The sequence below is a fragment of the Macaca mulatta genome, chromosome 15, assembly GCF_049350105.2.
Source record: "Macaca mulatta isolate MMU2019108-1 chromosome 15, T2T-MMU8v2.0, whole genome shotgun sequence".
Lineage (NCBI taxonomy): Eukaryota > Metazoa > Chordata > Mammalia > Primates > Cercopithecidae > Macaca > Macaca mulatta.
In genome coordinates this window covers 1,503,722-1,524,996 of record NC_133420.1, presented here as the reverse complement: position 1 = coordinate 1,524,996, position 21,275 = coordinate 1,503,722, and the positions used below count along the sequence as shown (strand labels likewise).

Below are 21,275 nucleotides of genomic sequence, written 5' to 3'. Positions count from 1 at the left end.
ACACCTTAAAAGTAAAGACTGTAGTTGTCAGGCGTCTGAGCCCAAGCCAAGCCATCGCGTCCCCTGTGACTTGCACGTATATACGCCCAGATGGCCTGAAGTAACTGAAGAATCACAAAAGTGCAAATGCCCTGCCTGGACTTAACTGATAACATTCTACCAGAAATAAGTGAAAATGGCCAGTCCTTGCCTTAAGCGATGATTTTTGTGTGTGTGTGTGAAATTCTTTTTCCAGGCTCATCCTGGCTCAAAAAGCTCCCCCACTGAGCACCTTGTGACCCCCACTCCTGCCCGCCAGAGAACAACCCCCATTTGACTGTAATATTCCTTTACCTAACCAAATCCTATAAAACGGCCCCACACTTAGCTCCCTTCGCTGACTCTTTGGACTCAGCCCGCCTGCACCCAGGTTAAATAAACAGCCATGTTGCGCTCACAAACCCTGTTTGGTGGTCTCTTCACATGGATGTGCATGACAATAGTTAAGGGGATATTGAAGTCTTTGGCAGCTCCAAGAGCCTTTTCAGTTTGTGTCGGGCCATTGTAGGCAGAAGGAAATACTTGCTTAGAGACTCTTACAGAAATGTTCGGTGCAGTGCCATTAACTCATGGAATAAATGTGTAACTTTCCATGGCAGACCTCTGGAAAGAGATGCTCTTTGAGTGCACCCTGGCCTGCTCGCTACAAGAATCGGCCGTGTCACCCCGCTTTCCGTGGGCCTGCAGGTGTGCGTGGTCCATTGCCCTGCACTGTGGCCATGGAAGGGAAGATGATCTGGAATGCTGGCGACAGTTATCGGTGCGTGTTGATGTGTGCTGCTTTCTACAGGGGAGAACATTTCTGTTTAATAAACATCTCATCTCGATGATGACTGCAAGATATTTGAGTCTCATTCAATAGTGTTTCTGGGTTCCTTCTGTTTTTATCTGCTTTCTAGCACTAGGCAAGTGAAGACATGGAAAGTAAAAACCCATCGAACTTGTAGAGACATGGTGTTGTGGAGGAGCAGACTGTAGCCTCTGGCTCTGTTTAAAGATTGTAGTAAACCTCTTACCTGGCACGGTCAGGGTGTAAATTATCTTGTTTAATCGGAATGTGTATGAGTCAAAGCTGGCGCCTGCATTGTGGATGAAATACCAGATTTTAAGGGAACATGTCAATGTGCTGTAAGATACCAACAAAGTTCCTCACTGAGGTTCTGCGCGGGTTCGGAGCAGCTGGGCCTTAGGTCACCAGGGTCGTCTCTGGGAGCAGATGCTCAGTGTGGGCATTAGTCACTTAGCCTTTCCAGAGCCGAGGAGCAGCTCTCTGTGGTGGTTTTTGGAACCTGTATTTTGAGTCAGTTTGTCCCACTTGACTCGAAGTTGCCGCGCGATTTCAGACCTTTGCCTCCACCGTGCGCTCGTTTTCTTGTCCCCTGATAACTGCCTCGGTTGCCCCGGCCTGACATTTGAGCCTCGTCGTTCATGGACACAGGTTCCGTGGTGGGGCAAATGCCGCGACTCCGGCTTGCACAGTTCTGTGACTCTCACCATGGCTTATCACATCACTCCCGGGATCTCCCGTTTAGAGGAAGAGTGTCCCTTTCCTGCAGGCCCTGTGTGGTGTGGAAACCACCCCTACCTACCTTTCTCCTGTTTGAACTGTACCGTGAAGCTATTTCTGTTCTAGTCAACCGTCAGAATTTAAGGAACAGTGATTTATGTAACTTATCACACGCTTCTGAGCAATTCTTTATGAATTTCATTCTGTTGTGAAATTATTGCAGTTTTCATGGCTATGCTGGTCTCATGTTGTGGCCCTTGAAATGAATTCCCTTCCCCATTGTGTGTTAAGGTTGTGCCTGGGAGCTGTTGAGGCCTCACCTCTGCTTAGGGCAGTGGCTTTGCTCTCCTGACAACAGGAAGAATCTTATTTAGAGCACTTCTAATGTAGTTTTTGCTTCCAGACAGAGTTACTTTTTTTCACAGAGACAGCCACTAAAGTCATAAATTATGCTGAGGATGCACACACACGGGTCAGCTGACAGAGTGGAGTCTAGAACAGATCCAAAGATGCAAAAGCAGTTCAGTGGAATTTGAGTCTTTTCAACAAATGGTGCTGGAATTATGGGACAGCCATATGCAAAAGAGTGAAAACAGGGAGAAATTTCTGTATGAAAATTAAGGTGGATCATAGCCCTGAATGTAAAATACCAAACTACAAAACCTGCAGAACAAAGGGAAATTGTGGAGACCTAGGGTGAGAGCTCTTAGCCATACCATGATCCATAATCAAGGAAGAAAACAAGTAGGTAAGACTCATCAAAATTAAACTTCTAATATAAAAGACACCCCTAGGGAATTGAAGAGACACATTTTCGATAGATGGGGAGAAGATGTCTACGAACCATGCAGCCGGCAAAGGACTCGTATCCAGAATGCACAGGACTCCCACGGCTCATGACAGAGAACAAACCACCTGACTTAAAAGCGGAAGAGACCTGAACAGATGCTTCGCTGAGAAGGACGGGAGGATGGCCCGAAAGCATCTGAAATGACCTTCAGCGTGACTGGTTGCACCCAGATGTGCACCGAAGCCGCAGTGAATTTGTTCACACCCCTGCTGGAGCGCCTGACTAAGGTCTTCCGACAGCCCCAGGTGCTGGTGAGGACCGGCAGTCGGGACTCCTGTGCGATGCTGGGGTTCAGCACGGTGCAGACAGCTTGGCGGTTTCTTACAAAACTGAACTCACACAAACGTGGGTCCCAGTGACCCCAATCCTGGGTATTTACCCTAGAGAAACAGAATCTGATGTTTAAGAAAAACTGTGCCCAGATGTTAATAGCGCTGTCTATAGTTGTCCAAAACAGGTTACAATGTGCCACAGCCATATGTGGAATAATAAATACCCAGCAGCCCCGAGGCCTGGCTGTTGATCACAGGACACCCTGGGTGCACCTCCAAGCACGATGCCCAGGAAATTGTGATTTTGCGAGTGTTTTGCCACAACGCTCGCAAAAGATAGACCCGAGTCATGGGAGGACACGGAGAGGGTGGTTGCTGAGAATGGGAGGGTATGCTTATGAGGCCCCGTGAGTGGGTTTGGGGCTGTTGGACTGTTCTGCTTGTGTGATGATGATTATGGGAATATTTGTGCCGAAATTCACAGAACTGAACACTGTCCACTTTACAGTAATTTTTAAAAAGTGGTAATATGCTCATTTTCGGTACTGTTTTTAATGGAAGATGGAGTTTGCAGATGATTTGTCAGGGCAAGCCTGTCTCAAGAGTTTGTAGACGATTCGTTAGGGGCCTATCTCAGGGCCCTTGGGTTGGGTTGGGTTGGGTTGGGTTGGGTTGAGTTGGAAAAGCCTTCTCTGTTGTGGGCAGTAGTACGGGGCGTGGAAAGGATATTGCCAAGGAAACATGTAGAATCCTTTGAGGAAACGTGTATTTCTAACTTGCCATAAGATAGAATTGGAAATTGTAATGGTTTTGTTTTCTAGAGTCTTGGTAGAATAGGGAAGACAGTGTAATAAAAGCTAATTTTGAAATGAAGAATTTTAAAGATTTTCAACAGCAATTGCTCTAGGAAGTCACCCTGGAAATGTTTTTAAAGATGTTCAATAGCAATAGCTCTTGGAAGAGTCACCCTGGAGTTGCTTCTTGAGCATTGGTTTCCTGGCTGTATCTTCCAACTTTCATTTTTAAGTTTTGCTGTGAGTTGGGGATGTGTGGGAATAGCCATCCCAGCCCTGCAGGGGGGTGCATGTGCCCCGAGGCCTGAGGCACTGTTTCAACCTAGCTTGCAACATGGGGACTCTTGTCAGTGGCTGGAGTAAGAGTACCAGCCTGGCAGGCTGGGGGGAGCCCCAGGGTGGTCTGGGCACTGTCCTCCCTGCCTGCAGGATGGCAGCTGGAGGAGCTCGAAGGCTGCCTGCCTCGTGGCTGTCAGCGCAGCAGCCCCTCCTGGCCCTGGAGCAATCTTTGGGTCCATGAGTCTCTGCACCAGGACTTGCCTCCTGGGACCTCCGCCACTGTCCTGAGGGCCCTGGTGCCACTTTCCCGGTGGGACCCAAGCCTCAGGCAGCTGCGACCCCAGATTCGGTTGCTTTCCCTGCCGTCTCATTGCAGCACGAGTGCTCATCTCACTCAATGTAGAACCTCAGGTTCCTTCAAGATCCCCAGAGATGGAATCTCCCAATTTAACAAGATAGTTGGTGACAAGATTTGAGCGGCACTGATTTAACTCAGCTTCCAGAGTTTAAGTTCCCAAGACACAGTCCTGCTCCTTCCCTGGCCTCATCCTGTGTGGCTGGTGTGGATGCGGGGTTTCCGGAGGGTGGGGCTGTGGCAGGTCAGCAGCCAGGGGGATGGCTCATTATTGATCGCTCAATGCCTTGAGGATAACTAGGATTAATGACCTTTATAGGGCTGTAGGTTTGGAGTATATATATATGTGTGTGTATATATATACATATTTAAACGAGGTGGACACGGTTATCACTGCATTTTTCTGACATGAAACTTGGAGAGCAGAGGGTTTAGGAAACTCCTGAAGCCGCACTGTCAGCGGGACTCGGGCGGTCTGGCCTTAGACCCTGCACTGTTTGCCCCTCACCACGCTGTCAGCAGATCCGGGTGGTCTGGCCTTAGAACTCACGCTGGTCGCCCCTCCCTGCCACGTTGTGGGGTTTTTCCTGCTTCTGGGCAGCATTTGATAGCTTGTGAAACAAGACCAAGACTTACTATGAGTGGATTTGCCATTATCTGAGATCCAGAACGTTTCCTGGACCTGGCGTTGCCGATGTCACGTAAGGGAAGGTAAAAACATTTTCATTGTGGTCACTGGGGCTCCGGAAATGGTATTTTTCCCAGTGAAAGTTTACTCATAAAAATCTATTAACTCAATACTATGTGAACAGGAAGAAATGTGTTGGGCTCTAGTTAAATGTCTCAGAGCCACAGAAGTAAATGAGGGCACCTTCCGAGCACAGCCTCCCGGAAGAGACCAAGGACGTTTGTCTGGAGGGTTTGCCATGAAGCAGGACTTGGGCAGGGCTGGTCTGCCTAGGGAGGCCTCTGCCATGATGTAGGTTAGTTGAAGTAGTTGACGGGTGGTGGCTTGAGGTCGGTGGTCCCCGAGGAAGCCCCTAGCAAGGCCGGTTTCCGTGGGATGGAAAACTGCCGTTCAGTGGCTGTAATCTTGGCTTCACGGGTCTGACATACAATCCTGCCCTCGGATACTTGGATCCCAGCCAGGGCAGATGGCCCTGAAAGGACATTCGGACTGTGATGGCTGCACCCATTCTCAGCATCTGTAGGGTCTCCTATGTATGTCTGTGTTTCCATTTTCTTTTAGCACAATTTCTCCCAGTGAAGTCGTGAGAAATAGAAGGAAAGGTGGAATGAAGATGTGATTGAGGAAAGTGTGGTGTGGTCTTCGACCTTATTTTGCCTTGGTTGGTGCTCAAGAACTCCACCTGACCTCAGAGCTGAGCGTTTCTGCCAGGAAGTCCTGCCTTTTATCCTACCTCGAGGCCTGTTGAGACACTCCAAGAAGCTTCGTTAACAAATTGCCTTTTCCTTTTACAGCAGTTGGATATATTTGCAGCAAAACAAAGGAATAACCCCCCAATATGGTGATGAAATGCATTTAAGTATAGATAGCATTCAGTCTTGAAGGGCCTGAGATTTTAATCATCTTTGGGTCATGTAACAAGTGGTGTTGGTGATTAAAATCTCCTGACAGCTTTGTTCTGCCACGTTCCTCAGTTTTGAATGATGATCTTCCTGGTGTTGTACCTTGGGAGGGGCGTTTGTGTCAGTAGAGAGCAGAGTGGTGGTTCCCAGAGGCTGCGAAAGGACAGAGGTGAGGCCCCTGAAGGACACTGGTCTTCCTGGTTTAGGGGTTTGGGGCTCAGCCACCTTCCTGTGTCCGTGTAAATTATACCCAGGATCATTTTCACTCGCCCCACTTTAGTTGAGTATTGGAGCTTCAGGATATGTGTGCCCACGTCACCTGGGCCGTGATCCTGGAGTTGGGTGAGACTGATTCCCGGGTTTATAGAATTACTCTGGGATTATTGAAAACAGAAGCACTTAAGGCATTCATAATGCTATTTCCTGAACGTAATTTATGTTCAGTTCTTCAGAAACATTTATCTGAGGAAGCATCTATAATTTTTGTTTTCTGCCACTCAGTGCTAGAAAGAATTGTGCAACACTCAAGTGAGTGGCATTATTCCTCTCCCTCCACCATGCAAGCAAGATTAAAGGTACCTCTGGCTCCCCTCAATCTTCTCATCTGCAGGGTGCCTGGCGTGGCAGTGTGCTGCCTTCCGTCTTCTTTTTGGGGAGAATTAGTTGTGTTTGTGTGTGCTGCTCAGCTCAGCCTCGTGCAGTTGTGTGGGTGAGGAGCTTGGATGCTAGGTGACCCTCCCAGGCCTGCCTCCCACCTCCCTAGGCCTTGTTCTAAACTGACAGATAAACAGTGTGTTTTGGAAGAGGACAGCAGCAGGGCAGGAGAGAGTTTGTTCAGACTTTCTCCTTGCACTGACGTTTGAGCCTTCATCCAGCCTGGGCACTTTTACAGAGCTGCGTTTGTGTGTTGCAAACCATTCCCTCCCAGTAACCGTGCTTTCAGAGGTTTGGAAATGTGACTTAACTCATCTTCAATTTAAAGCATACTATCAAATTTTAGTGTTGAAACTGATGTATTTTATGGCCTTTATTTGATTTCTCTTGATTTTTTTTCCCATATGAGACAGGGCATCTTAAGGGAGACAGCCTGGTGTTGGCCGCCTTTCCTAAGGATGGAAGTGAATTCTGAAAGCCCTTTATGTAGGCAGCGAAGGCCTCTTTTATTTTGGCCTAGTCAGGTATATAATTCTTTTTCTCTTTGGTTTTTTTGAGACAGGCAAAAAAACCTTTTTGTTGCCCAGGCAGTGGTGTGAGCACAGCTTACTACAGCCTCAACCTCCCAGGCTCAAGTGATGTTCCTGCCTCAGTCTCCTGAGTAGCCAGGACCCACAGGCACATGTTCCATGTGTCCCCATGCCTGACTTAGTTTTGTATTTTTTGTAGAGATGGAGTTTTGCAATGTTGCCCAGGCTGGACTTGAACTCCTGGACTTAAGCAGTCCAGCTGTCTCAGCCACCCAAAGTACTGAGATCACAGGCATGAGCCACCGTGCCTGGCCAAGTGTGTTTCTAATTTCAAAATTAAGAGGACACCCATCCAGTTAATTACATCTCTATTGGAACATGCTGCTTATAGTGCATTAGGAAAAATCATCCAGAACTTGGAAAAGGAGCTGGACAGACACAGCCCTTCGAGGTTGTCCGATGAACCCCTGGGGTCTTTAACTATCTGGAGGGATGTACCATGTCAGACTCACTGTTGTCGACCGGCTGAAGCCCAGGTTTCATGAGGTTATGTGTCAGCTTGTAGTACTTTCTCTGGCAGAGATGCGAGTGACTTCTGCTCAGTGACAGGCTCATCTCAGGGACTTCATGGCCTGAGGGACGGCAGCCTGTTTGAGCTGATCGAGCAATCTCGCACTACCCTTATTTTCTGAAACGCCTATGAGTGACTTCTCACACGGTCTTTGAAGCGGCTTCATGCCCGCGCTCCTTGGTAATGATCGAATGCTTTTTTTGACCCCTCATCCCTTTCTTTGGGGTGTTCCAGTCTCAGTTCTCATGATGTGTTCTGCTTCTGCAGGAATTTCTGAAGCTGCTGACTGTAGAAAGCACTGAGGAGGCTGTGCTCCCACCCCTGTGAGCCTTCCAGGCATCATCCTCTCCCCTTGGTGAGGCAGCGTCCATGACACACCGAGGAGGCTGTGCTCCTGTCCCCCGTGAGCTTTCCAGGCATCCTCGTCTCCCCTCCAGGAGGACAGGAGGAACCTTTCAAACCCTTCTTAAACTTGTTTTCATGTCTTTGTTTTAACAGTTTTCTTTGCATCGTCTCCCTTATCCAGAAGTGAGGGTGAACGCTGAGTTATTCACGGGAGTCAAGAAACCACACGCAGCCCAAAGTGACGTTTGTTTCCCTGAAATGATTTGTGTGTGTTCACCTTAAAATGCAACTCAGTAAAACAGGTGTGTTTTGAGGAATGACTTTAAATTACGTAGGTAAAAATGTGACAGTTAAATTTCATCATCTGTGTGGGTGTCCACAACCCCCTTCTGTGATTGCGTGTGAGTTTGTGACTTGTGGTTATTTTTGAAGAAAGAAAATCTGTTGTTGAGGACTTCAGATGGTGTGCTGGGATTGTGTAGGGTGGACATCGGGGGCTTCAGTGTGTGGCTTCCTTGAAGAGGTTCAAATTAAGGCTGAGAGTCCCTACTCCAAAATGCTCCAAAACCTGAAACATTCTGAGCTTCCTCATGACACTCGAAGGAAATGCTCTTTAGAGCACTTTGGATTTCAGGCTGGGGATGGTCAACTGGAAAGTGAAATATTGCAAGACCCTTCTGGCCCCAGGAGCTTGGATAAGGACATGGAGGGGGCCTGTGCCAGGTATCCCTGGAGTGCAAGGCAGCCTGGGCTCTCTGAACTGGTTTTTTGTAGGAGCCACAGAAGGGAAAAGAGGGTCAAAGTGGCCACGCCTGGCTCCTGAGAAGGCTGGACCAGAAGGAGGTGGATGCGCGGAGGACAGCAGTTGAGTCCCCAGCGTCCGGGACTCCTGTCCCTGGTGGAGTTGAGAGCCTCCTCTAGTTGTGGCCTCTCCGCTGTCAGCAGCCACTGAGGCCTGAAGGGAGAGGGGGCTGAGGAGAGGAGGAAGGATAGGCCTGCTTCTGGAGAGGGCCAGCATCGGCCTGTGCTAGCCTCGTTTGTTACTCCTGCGTCCAGTGTGCACGGCCGTGCCTCGTGGTGTAGCGGTTCCCGGGATGCACAGCGCTCTTGTCTGCAGTAACGTCTTTGTCTCCGACCCTTGGAGGCAAGTTACCTTTTTCTCCAGTGAAAAGAGGTAGAAAATCTTACAGAAATGCATTTGCTCTAATGTCTGTTTTCCGATAAGACATGGTCGCTTAGGCTAAATCTTTGTGAGGTCAAGACAGGAGGATCACTTGAGGCCAAGGGGTTGAAGACCAGCCTGGACATCATAGCAAGACCCCATCTGTATAACAGAAGTTAGCTGAGTGTGGTGGTGCGTGCCTGTGGTCCCTGGTACTCTGGAGGCTGAGGTGGGAAGATCACTTAAGGCTACAGTGAGCTGCTATTGCTCCACTGTACTCCAATCTTGGCGACAGAGCCAAGACCCTGTCTCAGAAAGAAAAGTTAAAAAAAATCCAGAAATGTCATTTTCTTTTAAAATCATCCCAAAAGAAAAATCGTTTTTTTCTAAGAATGTAAAGGGTAACTGATACGATTCTTTCCTTGCATTGTTTCTCCTTTTCGAATATTTACAGTAGTCCGTCCACATCGTCTCTCATCTCATTACAAAGCAGCAGGTGTCTTTGAGGTTAGTGGTGTCTCTCTGTGTCGCACCTTGGAGAACAGCCAGCATGAAACCTCTTACCACGATCGTGCACATCGTTTGTAGTCCCAATTAAAATCCTCTCCAGAGACGCCTGTGCTGCTTATTATAGCAGAACTTTGGTTGTGCTGAAATGTGCATTCAGCTAATGGTTTTAAGTTCATATCTGAGATGATGCTGTATAATTCCTGAAGCATATGGGATCAGTAATGATTGAAGATAATTCTGGCTGGTGTCATTTGGAGGATATTTTTCACTTCAAGTTAAAACTTCCTTCGCGATAGTCATTTTGGGATTCATTTAACTATGTGCTTTATTTCATAGCTCAAATTTTCATTAGTCATTTCATAGCATAGGATTTTGAAAGCAGATTTGGCAAAACCTTTCTAACAAAATGTTTGCTTATGATGTCCCAAGGAACAGCACTCAGAATTGCTGGTAACTGTGGTACATTTTAAGGCTGATGATAGAAGTCACTTGAATGGTAAGGGCTGCTTTGTGAGGCAGATGGGGTTTGAATCCCGACCCTCCTGATATGCAAGCCCTGACCGTGGCCTTCTCTCCTCTCCCCTGGGAGATGGGAAGGTGCCAGCATCTACCTCACAGGCCGTCCTGAGAACCTGGGACTAAGGGCTTGTGTTCCTCTTGCAGGTGGCACAGACGTGGGGGCTTGACGATACACACACTGCAGGCTGCCAGTGTCAGGGTAATCCAGTTTTAGTCATAAAGGTGGGATTTGCTTTGCTCCCCTGCAGACCAGGTGCGGTGCTGCTGTTGTAGCAGGTGTGTGGATCCTCTTGGGTGGTCCTCAGGTGGACAAGGAGTCACCGATTCGGATTCCCAGTGTTAGATGTGAGGGGACCATGGACCTCATGTGTTCAGAGGGGAGGAGTAAAAAGCTTCCCTTGTATTTCCAGAACTGTCTATCCCAGGAATGCCAAACCACTGGCTTTCACCTGACGCTGTCGTAGGTGACACTGTCTGGAAATGAGGACTCATGTTCCGCATACTTGAGCCAGTACCCGTCTCCCTCCAGGGCCGTGGCCCAGCCCTCCTCATTTCGCTGGGTTGCCAGCCTGGGGATCTGTAAGCCCAGTGACGTCTCCGGTCTCGGCCCCCGCTCCCCCTGGGGACAGGAGGTGGCTTCAGGAGGCTGGTGATGAATGCCTGAATGAAGCCGACTTGTGAGTGCAGTTCTGTCTAAGGGCCTCCCCGCGTGTTAGATGTCAGTAAATGACACCTGTGTGTGGATCTCATGTGATGAGAGAAACAGTGGGGGAAACCAAAGCTTGTGGAGTCTACAGGTTCTGAACTTGGAGGTGTGTGCACCTGTGTACTTGGTGAGGGGTGTGACGTCCGGAATGAGTGTGCACGTGTGTCACGTTTGTGCGTGTGTGGTTGAGTGTATTTAGCAGGTGTGGGTGGAGTGAGCATGTTCATGTGTGTCGTATGTATTTGAGGGTGTGTGTGGAGTGTGTACGCGCATCATATTTGGTGAGTGTATTTGAGGGTGTGTATGGAGTACATACATGCGTTTGCGTGTATACTATTGGGTGAAGCGGTGGCATGTGTGGAGTAAGCATGCACACGTGTATGCTGTGTGTGGGGTTTCTAAGTGGTCCTCCCCTGAGCCTGCTCCTGGGCCCTGCTGTCCTGGCAGCTTTACAGTTTGGTGCGTGTTTGATTCCGGAAGATTCTGGAACCAAATTCTGAAGCTGTGATCACAAACTTGCAGCCCTGGAGGACGCTGGCCCGTGGAGCCGGCACGAGGGTCTCTGTGCTGGCCTCTCCCTGGGCTCTGTCCACAGAAGAGCATGTCCGATGATTGAGCTGTGCGGGTCTGTGGCTCCCCAGCCTCGAGTCAGCCCTCGGTTCTGTCCCACCTCTGTTTTTCTTGCTGAGGGGCTCCGGGAAGTGGTGCCTGGGATGGCGTTTTCACCCTGGGGTTGCTTCGCCAGCTGCCCAGGTGCTGGCTGCCTGAGACCTGCTGCCGTCCTGGGTGGACGGGGCTGTCGCGGGGACATCCCTGAGCACCCGCGGGAAGGCAGGTTTAGGAAGTGCCAGAGGTGAGTGGCTTCCTCTCACACTTGATTTTCTGGAAAGTTCTGGGTCTCCTGTTTTTCCCTAAGGGAAGTTAGAAACTGAGTTTCTCTTGAGGGGAACGTCTTTGCAGAGTCTGCTGTTTGAATGTTCCCCAGGTGTGGAATACTCGGGGCCATATGTGTTTGGGAACATCCGTGTCCTGAGCGAATTCAGTAAGGAATGGAGAGAGGCCTCCTATCAGCTTGGCCTCTGTTTCCAGCTTGTTGAGGGTTGACGGCTGCTGGTATCCCAGGGAGAGTTAAACACCGGGCGGTGTGGGATGGGAATGTTTGCTCTGACAAGGACAGTGGGAAAGCATCTAAACAAACGTCGCTGTTCTCCGGGCTCCTCGGGGTCGAGCTTGTTTTGTGGTGTTGAGGGAAAGCTACCCTTGTTCCTGTTCCTCACCATTTGAAAGGTGTCCAGGACACGTTCCTCTGGAGAGGTGATGTGCGTGAGTTGGGGGTCAGGTCGCAGGCTCCGAGGTTATTTGGGACCTGTCAACTGATTTCCTGAACACACAAGTGCTTGGTAAAGATGTTCCTGATTAGCTAAAACATTTCAAGAGGACGTGATAGCTGGTGGTTGTTTAAAGACTATCACAATTTTCCTGTTACTTTTTAAATGCCTGTTGAATAAGGGAGGATTCACGTATTTTTATTTTCCTGTCTGCATACTTGATATTTTGTTTTTTGTTTTTCATGTGGGTGTGCAGTTAACAGGATTTAGAAACAGTCTCAGTCCTGGGGAGACTTCAGGGCCGCCTCAGTCAGTGCTGAAGGGAGGCAGGGATTTGGGGGCTGCTACCTCCACAGGAAGGGACACCAAGGGCCAGAGGTAAGCAATCTCAGTGAGGTCACAAAGACGGGCACACCCAGCACCCTGGCCCATGTGCCTCTCCTTCACCTTTGTCTCTGCTCAAAGCTGCTCTCCTGGGTCATCACTGGTGATCTCTAGGTGCGTGCTTGCTTCTTGCAGAAGTGGTGTCTGGCTGTGGTCAGTGTGGGCCCTCAGGACTTCCCTGTTTTTGGCTCACATCAATATTGGGCAGTGGTGTATGTTTGCTTTGGAGTGGTAGATCCGGTGGATTTTGGCTTTGCCAACTCATTTAATACCTGTTCTCCTAGGTGCTGGGACCCTCTCCTAAGCCGCCTGTTCTCCTAGGTGCTGGAGCCCTATCATAAGCCGCATGTTCTCCTAGGTGTTGTGACCCTATCATTAGCTGTGTGTTCTGCTAGGCGCTGGGACCCTATCGTAAACTGCTTGTGAGAGATCTCGGAGGTGCTCCTTATGAGGATCCGCTGCCTGACCTGAGGTGGAACAGTTGCAATTCAAAACCACCCCCCAGAAAAATTGTCTTCCATGAAACCCATCCCTGGTGCCAAAAAGGCTGGGGGACAGCTGGCCTAACGCGGGCTAAGATGTCAGTAGATTTTTGGACTTGGGCCTCAGTTGAAGAGGATTAGATTTTGAAAGGTGGGGTTTGAAGGCTTCTAAAGGGCAGGTTTTCATCTCCAGTGGGGCCTGGCCAGAACTGGGTAGAACTGACCCAGAAGCTGACAACTAGTCAGGCTGGCTCACTGCCTGTGTCCTGTGTGTGCAGCCTTGCTGTTTATTCAATTGTCTGGTGGTGGTGTGGATTCCATCCACAGCCTCAGAGTAGTGGAACCCATTACTTCAAGGCTGACCTTATTTAACTTTATCAAAAAGACATGAAAATCATTTAGTATAAATCTTCCAGATACCTGTATCCTTTCTTTTCCCAGAGGCTTTTAAGTATTGCAACTTAAAAATCTTCAAAAATAACTTGAAAGGAAAACCTCTAAATATATTTTTGATGAGCACCCTTGAGAGCTTTAATATGTGAAGTAAATTCCCTTGACTTTTGTATTCCTAGAAACTCGTTCATGTTTGCAGATGACTTTGTATTTTGTCAACTGGTTGGCCACTGTGGTGACCATCAACACCTGCCGTGTATCATTTAGAAAGTTGGATGTGGATGTATTCACTTTTCAGACACACAAACACATGGGCTGTTTGTTTTTGGTTTTGATTTTTTTGGTTTTTTTTCTCCCCCCAGCTGAATTCAAGAAAGGGAAACAAGCAGACAGAGTAAGTACCAGAAAGCGTCTAAGTGGCTGGGTGGGGGATCCTACTATGGTGTTGGATTGTGTTCTGCCAGACATCGCTCCTCGAAAAGCTGACCCTGAAACGGCTGGCATTGCCCTCACCCTGGGACATTCGTCTGTCTCACCAGAAAATGAAGAATCTGCCAGAGTACTGTGAGTCAAATTCAGTCAGAACTCGATTAACTAAGAGGCTTTGTCTCAAAGGCCAAAACATGAGGACACATTTTTAATTTTTAAGGAGTGCTTCATTGTGAGTCAGTTCTGATGTGTACTGCATTAGGAAACCTCTGAACTTCCACGGTCAGGCCCAGAACTCTGAGGGAAAGTGGTTGTGCCCTTCCCACTGTTTTTGTCACTAGCTGTATTGATTTCCTTAAAACCCTTTTTATATGAGTTCTATTATAGTTTGAAAAAAATTCACTGAGGTAGAACTGGAAGCGTTTGCGCCATGTTAATACTCATGACCCGTTCTGGGTCTCGGTGTATGCGTACTGTATAAATGTACATGTGTGTATGTGGTGTACGCATACTACGTGTATTTCCACTGCATGTATTTACAGTGTATAGGTATGTACACTACATTTGTGTCCTACACACGTGCATGCTGTAGGCATGCATGTACATGTGTATATGTGTGTATCTACGGGGATGATTATATGCACACTAGTTGGACACCTATCTGTTCTACATGTGTACATACATGCATGTATTTAATGCCACATACATACCTGTGTACGTGCACCATGTGGGTATGTGCACATTATTTCTGCAGATGTATATATACATATGTGCACACAAGCATGCATGTACACTATGCACACTGAATAAACTTCTGGATATGTACACAATAATACGTATACATGCTGCATATGTACGTACACTATTGCATATGTGTATACGTTTTATACGTTAGTGTACTGATGTACATTGTATACATGTGCATATGTGTACCCTGCACATGTGTATGCATGTTGTAGTGCACCTACGTACATTGGATAAGAATGTATGTTATATGCATGTGTATACATATAGCAAATAGCATACCTGTGTACATACGGATGTGCATGTGTATGCCATATACATGTACATACAGGTTATAGTATACCTGTGTACACTGTATGCATATAGACGTGTGTGCATGCTCTGCATGTACATACATGTTAGCATACCTATGTACATTTGCTATATGGATGTGTGTATGCTCTATGCTTGTACACTCGTAGTGAACTTGTTTGTACACTATATATATTTGGATGTGTGTACACTCTATGCATGTACCCTACATGGATCTGGATGTGTGTGCACTCTGTACGCACGTAGTGCACTCATGTACACTCCACGTATTCGGATGTGTGTACGCTCTATGCAGGTACACGTGTTACAGTGTGCCATATACGTACATTATGTGGATGTAAATGTGTGTGTGCGCTCTATGGCACCAGGAATAGGGCTCCCGCAGGGATCCAAGAACGCACCATCTCGCTGGCACCGGAGCGTGTAGGATGAAAACAGTTGTTTGTTACAACCTAGTTGAAATTTGGCAGGTTACTCTACCCTTTGCAACGATTTAGGAACAGTCACTTCATTGATGTGTGTGTTCCTGAAATCATAAACAGCTCTGTGAGGTGTGCCTCATCCCCAGACGAGAGAGGGAACCGAAACAACAATGACTCGGTCACTTAAGTGAGGTAGAACTAACAGAGCAGCTGTCTAGCTTTCTGTATTATAACTTTGTCAGCAGCTCAATGAGAAATCGGCACTCATCAGGAAATGTGTCCACTTTCTACTGTTCTTTATTCGTGGCGTATTAACTGCCTCGTGTTATTCCTCACGATGTAGCAAAATCCCTCCTAGAGCTGTGAATATAAACAGTTCATGACAAATGTAGTATCTTCTTTGTAACATTGAAAACGATATGTAAGTTCATCTTCAGATATTGTTTGGAAGGATGAGAAGGAAGATGTTTAGGACAAAAGAATAGAGAGCTTTCAAGTAAACAGGGAAAATAAGGACTTTGTGCAAAATATTTCCAAATTTGGAATTTGAGAATACTAAATCTCACATCTAAGATCATAGGTAGTTTTTTTTTTTTTTGGGGGGGGGGTTAAAATTAGTACTTGGTTTTCCATGCCTTTGGGAATTTCAGTCCTGATGGAGGATTGCAAGAATAATCTGATTTTTCAGAACAGAAGGGCAGTCTGTCTCAAAGGTAAATTCCAGGTTGTACCATAGAGAAATAGAAATTGCTGTCAACTTTCTGTAAGGTTCTTCAGTTCTTTCCTCTTCTGTGGTTAAAAAAACTATCTCTGGGTTTAGTCTCAGCCAAGTTCCTCTTATGAGGTTGCCTTACATTTCGCACAGCTGTTGAGAGTCTTCATCATTCGTAGTTAACTTGTTAAAAGCAAAACCTTGTACTAGTTAGATCTGGGCACCTTGAAGGCAGGGGTTTGTTTTATATTTTTAATAAGCAGCAGGGTGATGGCAGGGCTAGGGCCCTTCATCCCATCATGCATTCCTCTGAGCTTTCAGAGCTCTCACTGCATGCTGAGTGGTGTTGGCTGTTTAGGGTTTAAATAGGAAGACGAGGCTCTGCGACTTGGGACGCTCTTACTACCTTCATAGAGAGCTTGGTGACAGTTTAGCATGACAGTTTGTGCCCCTGCTGTGTATACTTTGTTACGGCCTCACAGAAAGGGTATTGATTTAAACGTGACTAATTTCTTCATGTTTATTTTTGCCTTTATTCCTAGTTACAGTCCTGATAATTTTTCTTCCTTTAAAATCTTGCTAATGGCTAGTGAATTAGTGATAAACTATATTTACGTGTTCTCTAAATCTAGCGATTTAATTGGAGGTCATTCTTCTTGCACCATGTGTCAGTGCTATGTCAGGATGGCTCAGTTTTACATTGTCAAAGGATTAACTAGAGCAGGATGCAGCCTTACTGGAAATTGCTCGTTTGTGAAATACAGGCACTTTATTTTTTGTTATACTCGAGGTGTGTTCAAATGTAAACATTTTGAGCCGTGTTAGAAGGATATACAAGATTGTAATGAAGAAAGCAGCAACTTGATCAAGTACTAGCTAATGAATTTTATGTTTTAAGTATATGGACTGTGGACCTTGGCAATCAGTTCTCATCTTGACCTTTTATTGTTTTATTAGAATCTTGCTCTGTCACCCAGGCTGGAAGGGTGGAGCCCAGGAGTACAATCTCCATTCACTGGAACCTCTACGTCACAGGTTCAAGCGATTCTTATGCCTCAGCCTCCCTAGTAGCTGGGGTTACAGGGTGTGTGCCACCATGTCTGGATAAATTATTTTTAGTAGAGATGGGGTTTTGCCATGTTGGCCAAGCTGGTCTGCAACTCCTGACCTCAAGTGATCCACCCACCTCAGCTTCCCAAAGTGCTGGGATTACAGGTCTGAGCCACCATCGCTGGCCTGACCTTCTGTTCTAATATTGGTTATTCAGTCTCGATGATAGCACCTGGTTGTATTAACTTGGGGTAGAAAGCACAATTGCAATGAATCTGGTTGTGTATATACGTGCTGACTTAGCGTTCATGGCAGCACTGTGAGGTGGGCATTGTTCCTGAAGGAAGGCCGATGGGCAAGTCGGGGCTTAGATACGGGACTTGTGGGCAATCACTGCTGTCCCATGGCTGAGATCAGGCCTGTCTGTCGCCTGTACCCTGAACTCTGAACACACAAACGAGCAACTGTCAAGAGTCGGTGCTCGAGTGTGATGTGGCCTGTGGTGTTTGCCTCGCAGCGCTGCTTTGGCTCGGGGCAACAGGGCAACAGCTCCCTCCCTCGTTCGGCTGCCTGGGATTCCCAGGAGAACCCACTGTACCGTTTATAAATGCCGGACATCGAGCGTTCTCCTTGGTACCAGCACATCTGGAATTGGACAGCTCGGTTAGATTCTCGGCCAGCAAACCTGTACAAGAGTGTGTGAACTCTGCGTTTGCTTCGCCCGGACAAAGGTGAATTCGTGGTCACTACTGGATGGCAACAGGTGTGGCCTCAGGAGCAGCACGGAGACAGGCACCCGGGTGCAGGAAGAGCATCTGCAAGAGGGGGTGGGGAAGGTGACAGACGCACGTGCGAGTTTAGCTGTTACCGTGGATGGGGCTGGTTGGGTAAGACCAGATTTTCTCATTGTTGCCCCTTTCTGAAAAAGACCCTGAATTGACTTCTCTGTGGCTCCTCGCGCCTCCTTTCAGGTTGGAGGAGACTGCTCTCCTGGCTCAGGCCCTGCTTGCGGCATCACGGAAGCTGCTGTTGCTTGCCCTGCCCTCCCTGTGACGTCCTCTGTGCTGTTGTCCGGGAACAGTTCTGCCGAGCAAGCTTGGACTCTGCTCCCTTCTGCTCTTGGATTTCGTGTCTGGAAAGCTTGTGTTCTTTCCTGATTTTTGATGATGCTGAGCTATGTTTTTGCAAGGATCACGCGTGCCTATAGCAGGGAGAAGCCCCTTTGCAATTTTAGCATCTTGACGCTCTCAAGCAGAGCTTGCTATCGAAGTTGACAGCCTCCTGTGTTTTTGTTTTGGCAGAAACTGAATTTCAGTCCTAGGACAGCTTCAGCACACTTGATCCTAGCTCTTCTCTCTCACTGCTCCCCTCGTGTGTGGCAGAAATCATATGCCCTGAAGTTTACCAGTCCCTTCATTTGAAAATCAGTTAGTGTATGTGATCCTCATGAGAATTTTACTTTTTATAAAAGCAATCGCAAAGACTGGGTTTTGCGAAACCAGTGTTTTGTGTGTATATTAATTGCACTCACAATAAGCTTTGTCTTCTAAATATTTCATGTTTCAGATTAGCCCTGGAATCATGCCCTGGAGTAGTTTTGCTATTCCGCTTTTATTTTTGGCTAAGGTAAAGTTGAGAACATTGTGATATTAGATATAGTGAGTCCTTTTAGTTTCTTCTATGTCTGTTTTCCTTTAAGCCAGAACCAGCAGACTGATAGCAGTTTGTGAGCACCTGGCATCTCCCAGGCCTTTCCTGGGTCTTCCCTCCGCTGTCTTGTGGACAGGGCAGTCATTGGTGGAAGATGAACTTGAGAATCTGTGTGTGGAATTAAGTAAATGTCATAGCTCTCTTCTGTGACAAACTGAATGACATTAAGCCCAGTAAATTGTAACAGCAGACTTTGCACATACAAAGCATTGAACACCAGGAAGGTAACCAGGCTGCGATGCTTCTGGTCCTGCACAAGACCTCCGGTATCACAGCGCATTTAACATACTGGCAGCATTGAGTGTTTGAAAATGTTGTGTATGTACCATGTCCGTGATTTTCGAGGGCCTGGATAAACACCTCTGGTTATCGCAATCTTTATCAATGGGAGCTTAAGGTTAGTACTGGGGCAGACTGTGTTTTAAAGAATTAAGGTGTCTCGAGTATGTTTCAGTTTTCCCATGAAGAAGAAACATGTCAGCTGTTCTTTCCTGGACTGTGGCTATCACAGTGCCCCACCACGGTCGGTCACATGTTTACTTCCCCTCCATTTAACCGGGCTGGGCTTGGGCCAGAGTACTTCGGTTGTCAAATGTCATATGAGGCTGAGGAACTGTCTTCTGCTTCATCATTAGCTTATGGAAACACTGTTTTCCAAAGCATACTCTCCTTTATCATTTGTGTTTATATAAAATAATGGAATGGTTATTTTAACTGTGCAGTTTCCTATGTTTGGTTATTTAATTGCAGAAAGATAATGGTTTTATATTGCTAAAATCTGTGCTAGGAATTGTGCAAAATCTTTGTGAAATGCCCAGTTTACTAGCTTAAGTTATAGATCTTTGTATAGAAAAGAAAAAGCCTATTGCTACAAGGAGCATTGTCTTTATCGATGCAAAAAGCTTTAAACTTATTGGCCGTGTAGTAGGTAAAAATGCATCAGAATGTGACGAAAATAGAGAAAAGCATTGAAGTTTTAAAATCTGCTCTGCAGTTTTCTTCAACTCCCTTGCAAGATACTTAATTTGAATAAAAGACAGAATAAAGTGTTCCCACTGAGGAAAGTGGCAGGAGGACTGTTTAGACTGTGTTCTGAATCTGAGCAGTCCTGCCACACTCGTCTGTGATGTGGTGGTGTCCATGGTGTCACTTTTACAGAACTTTAAGAATGCCTCTGTGAATAAAATACATTTTATTCTTAGTATTTCTGTTTTGAGTTTTGAGGTGTGTAAAACATGTTAATGGTTTCTTTCCCTTACAGAATTTGCTTGTTCTTTTCTTTTTTTTTTTTTTAAATGCCTACAAGACTCTGAAGCACATTAATCGCTTAAAAAGGAAAGAAAAAAAAATGGGCCAGGCGTGATGGCTCACGCCTGTAATCCCAGCGCTTTGGGAGGCCGAGGCGGGCGGATTGCTTGAGCCTCGGAACTCGAGACCCAGGGAACCAGCCTGGGCAACCTGGTGAAATCCCATCTCTACGGAAAACACACAAATTAGCTGGGCATGATGGCTGCACACCTGTAGTCCCGGCTACTCCAGAGGCTGAAGAGAATCGCTTGAGCCTGGGAGGCGGACCTTGCAGTGAGTGGAGATCACGCCCCTGCTGTCAAGCCTTGACAGAGTTGGGACCCTGTCTGAAAAACAGCAACGTTCATAACGTATGGGTGAACTGCCCGGCTGCTCTGTCTAGAGTAGAATAAATCTAATTATGTTTTTGCCTTTTATTAGCATTGAAATCTTCTTAATTATCCCTTTGTTTTCATTACATTGTAGCAATATATTGCCGCTTAGAGTCTGGAACAAGTAGGCTTCTCTGGATCAGGTTCTTACTGGATGGCTAAAACTTAGAATGATTTTTCCCTTCCTTGGATGTGACTTATAGAACTTTGCCTTTTGAGGTGATGTGCTGCATTTGATAGCGGACACAGGAATGCCCGAAGAATTCACTTACAGGGCTAAAGTATACGTGCTTTGTAGTGTTTCCCTCCTAGAATGAAAACGGTACCTCTCATTTGTGGGTCGATGATGCTATTTGCTGAAAACTTTTAAAATTTTATTTATTTTATTTTTTTCAGACAGAGTCTTGCTCTGTCGCCGAGGCTGGAGTGCAGTGGTGTGATCTTACTCTCTGCAAACTCCGCCTCCTGGCTTCACGCCATTCTCCTGCCTCAGCCTCCCGAGTACGTGGGACTACAGGTGCCCGCCAGCACGCCTGGCTAATTTTTTGTATTTTTGGTAGAGACGGGGGTTTCATCGTGTTAGCCAGGATGGTCTCGATCGCCTGACCTTGTGATCTGCCTGCCTCCTTCTCCCAAAGTTCTGGGATTACAAGCATAAGCCGCCGCCCCCGGCCAAATACATGTTTGTTTACTGCCTCAGTCCTCCGTTGGGTAGCCCTGTTCTTCGTCGGATATTCAGGGAGCGGGGGCATCTTGAGTCTTGAAAGGTGTGCTCTGCGAGATGGGAATCTTCTGGCTGCTTATTTAGGGAATCCTGCCGGCTGTCATTTACTGGAGAGCGCAGTTTCCTGGCTGCCCTGGTCTTTGAGGGGAGGGAGACTGAGGGGTCATTTTCCCACCTGGACCAATGTGTTTATTAAACCTGGTTTGTGTATCATTTGGATCTT

The 21,275-nt window shown here is 47.0% G+C and overlaps 2 long non-coding RNA genes across 2 annotated transcripts in view; both read left to right on the top strand.

Moving 5' to 3' along the window:
- Positions 1-19,509, top strand: part of LOC144334903 (uncharacterized) — a 50,620-nt gene extending 31,111 nt beyond the window's left edge. The window contains exon 4 of the long non-coding RNA XR_013405158.1: positions 17,911-19,509. This is a non-coding gene — a long non-coding RNA (uncharacterized LOC144334903). The remainder of the gene's footprint in view (positions 1-17,910) is intronic.
- Positions 1-21,275, top strand: part of LOC144334900 (uncharacterized) — a 175,204-nt gene that overhangs the window by 92,737 nt on the left and 61,192 nt on the right. The gene's annotated exons all lie outside the window — the stretch shown is intronic.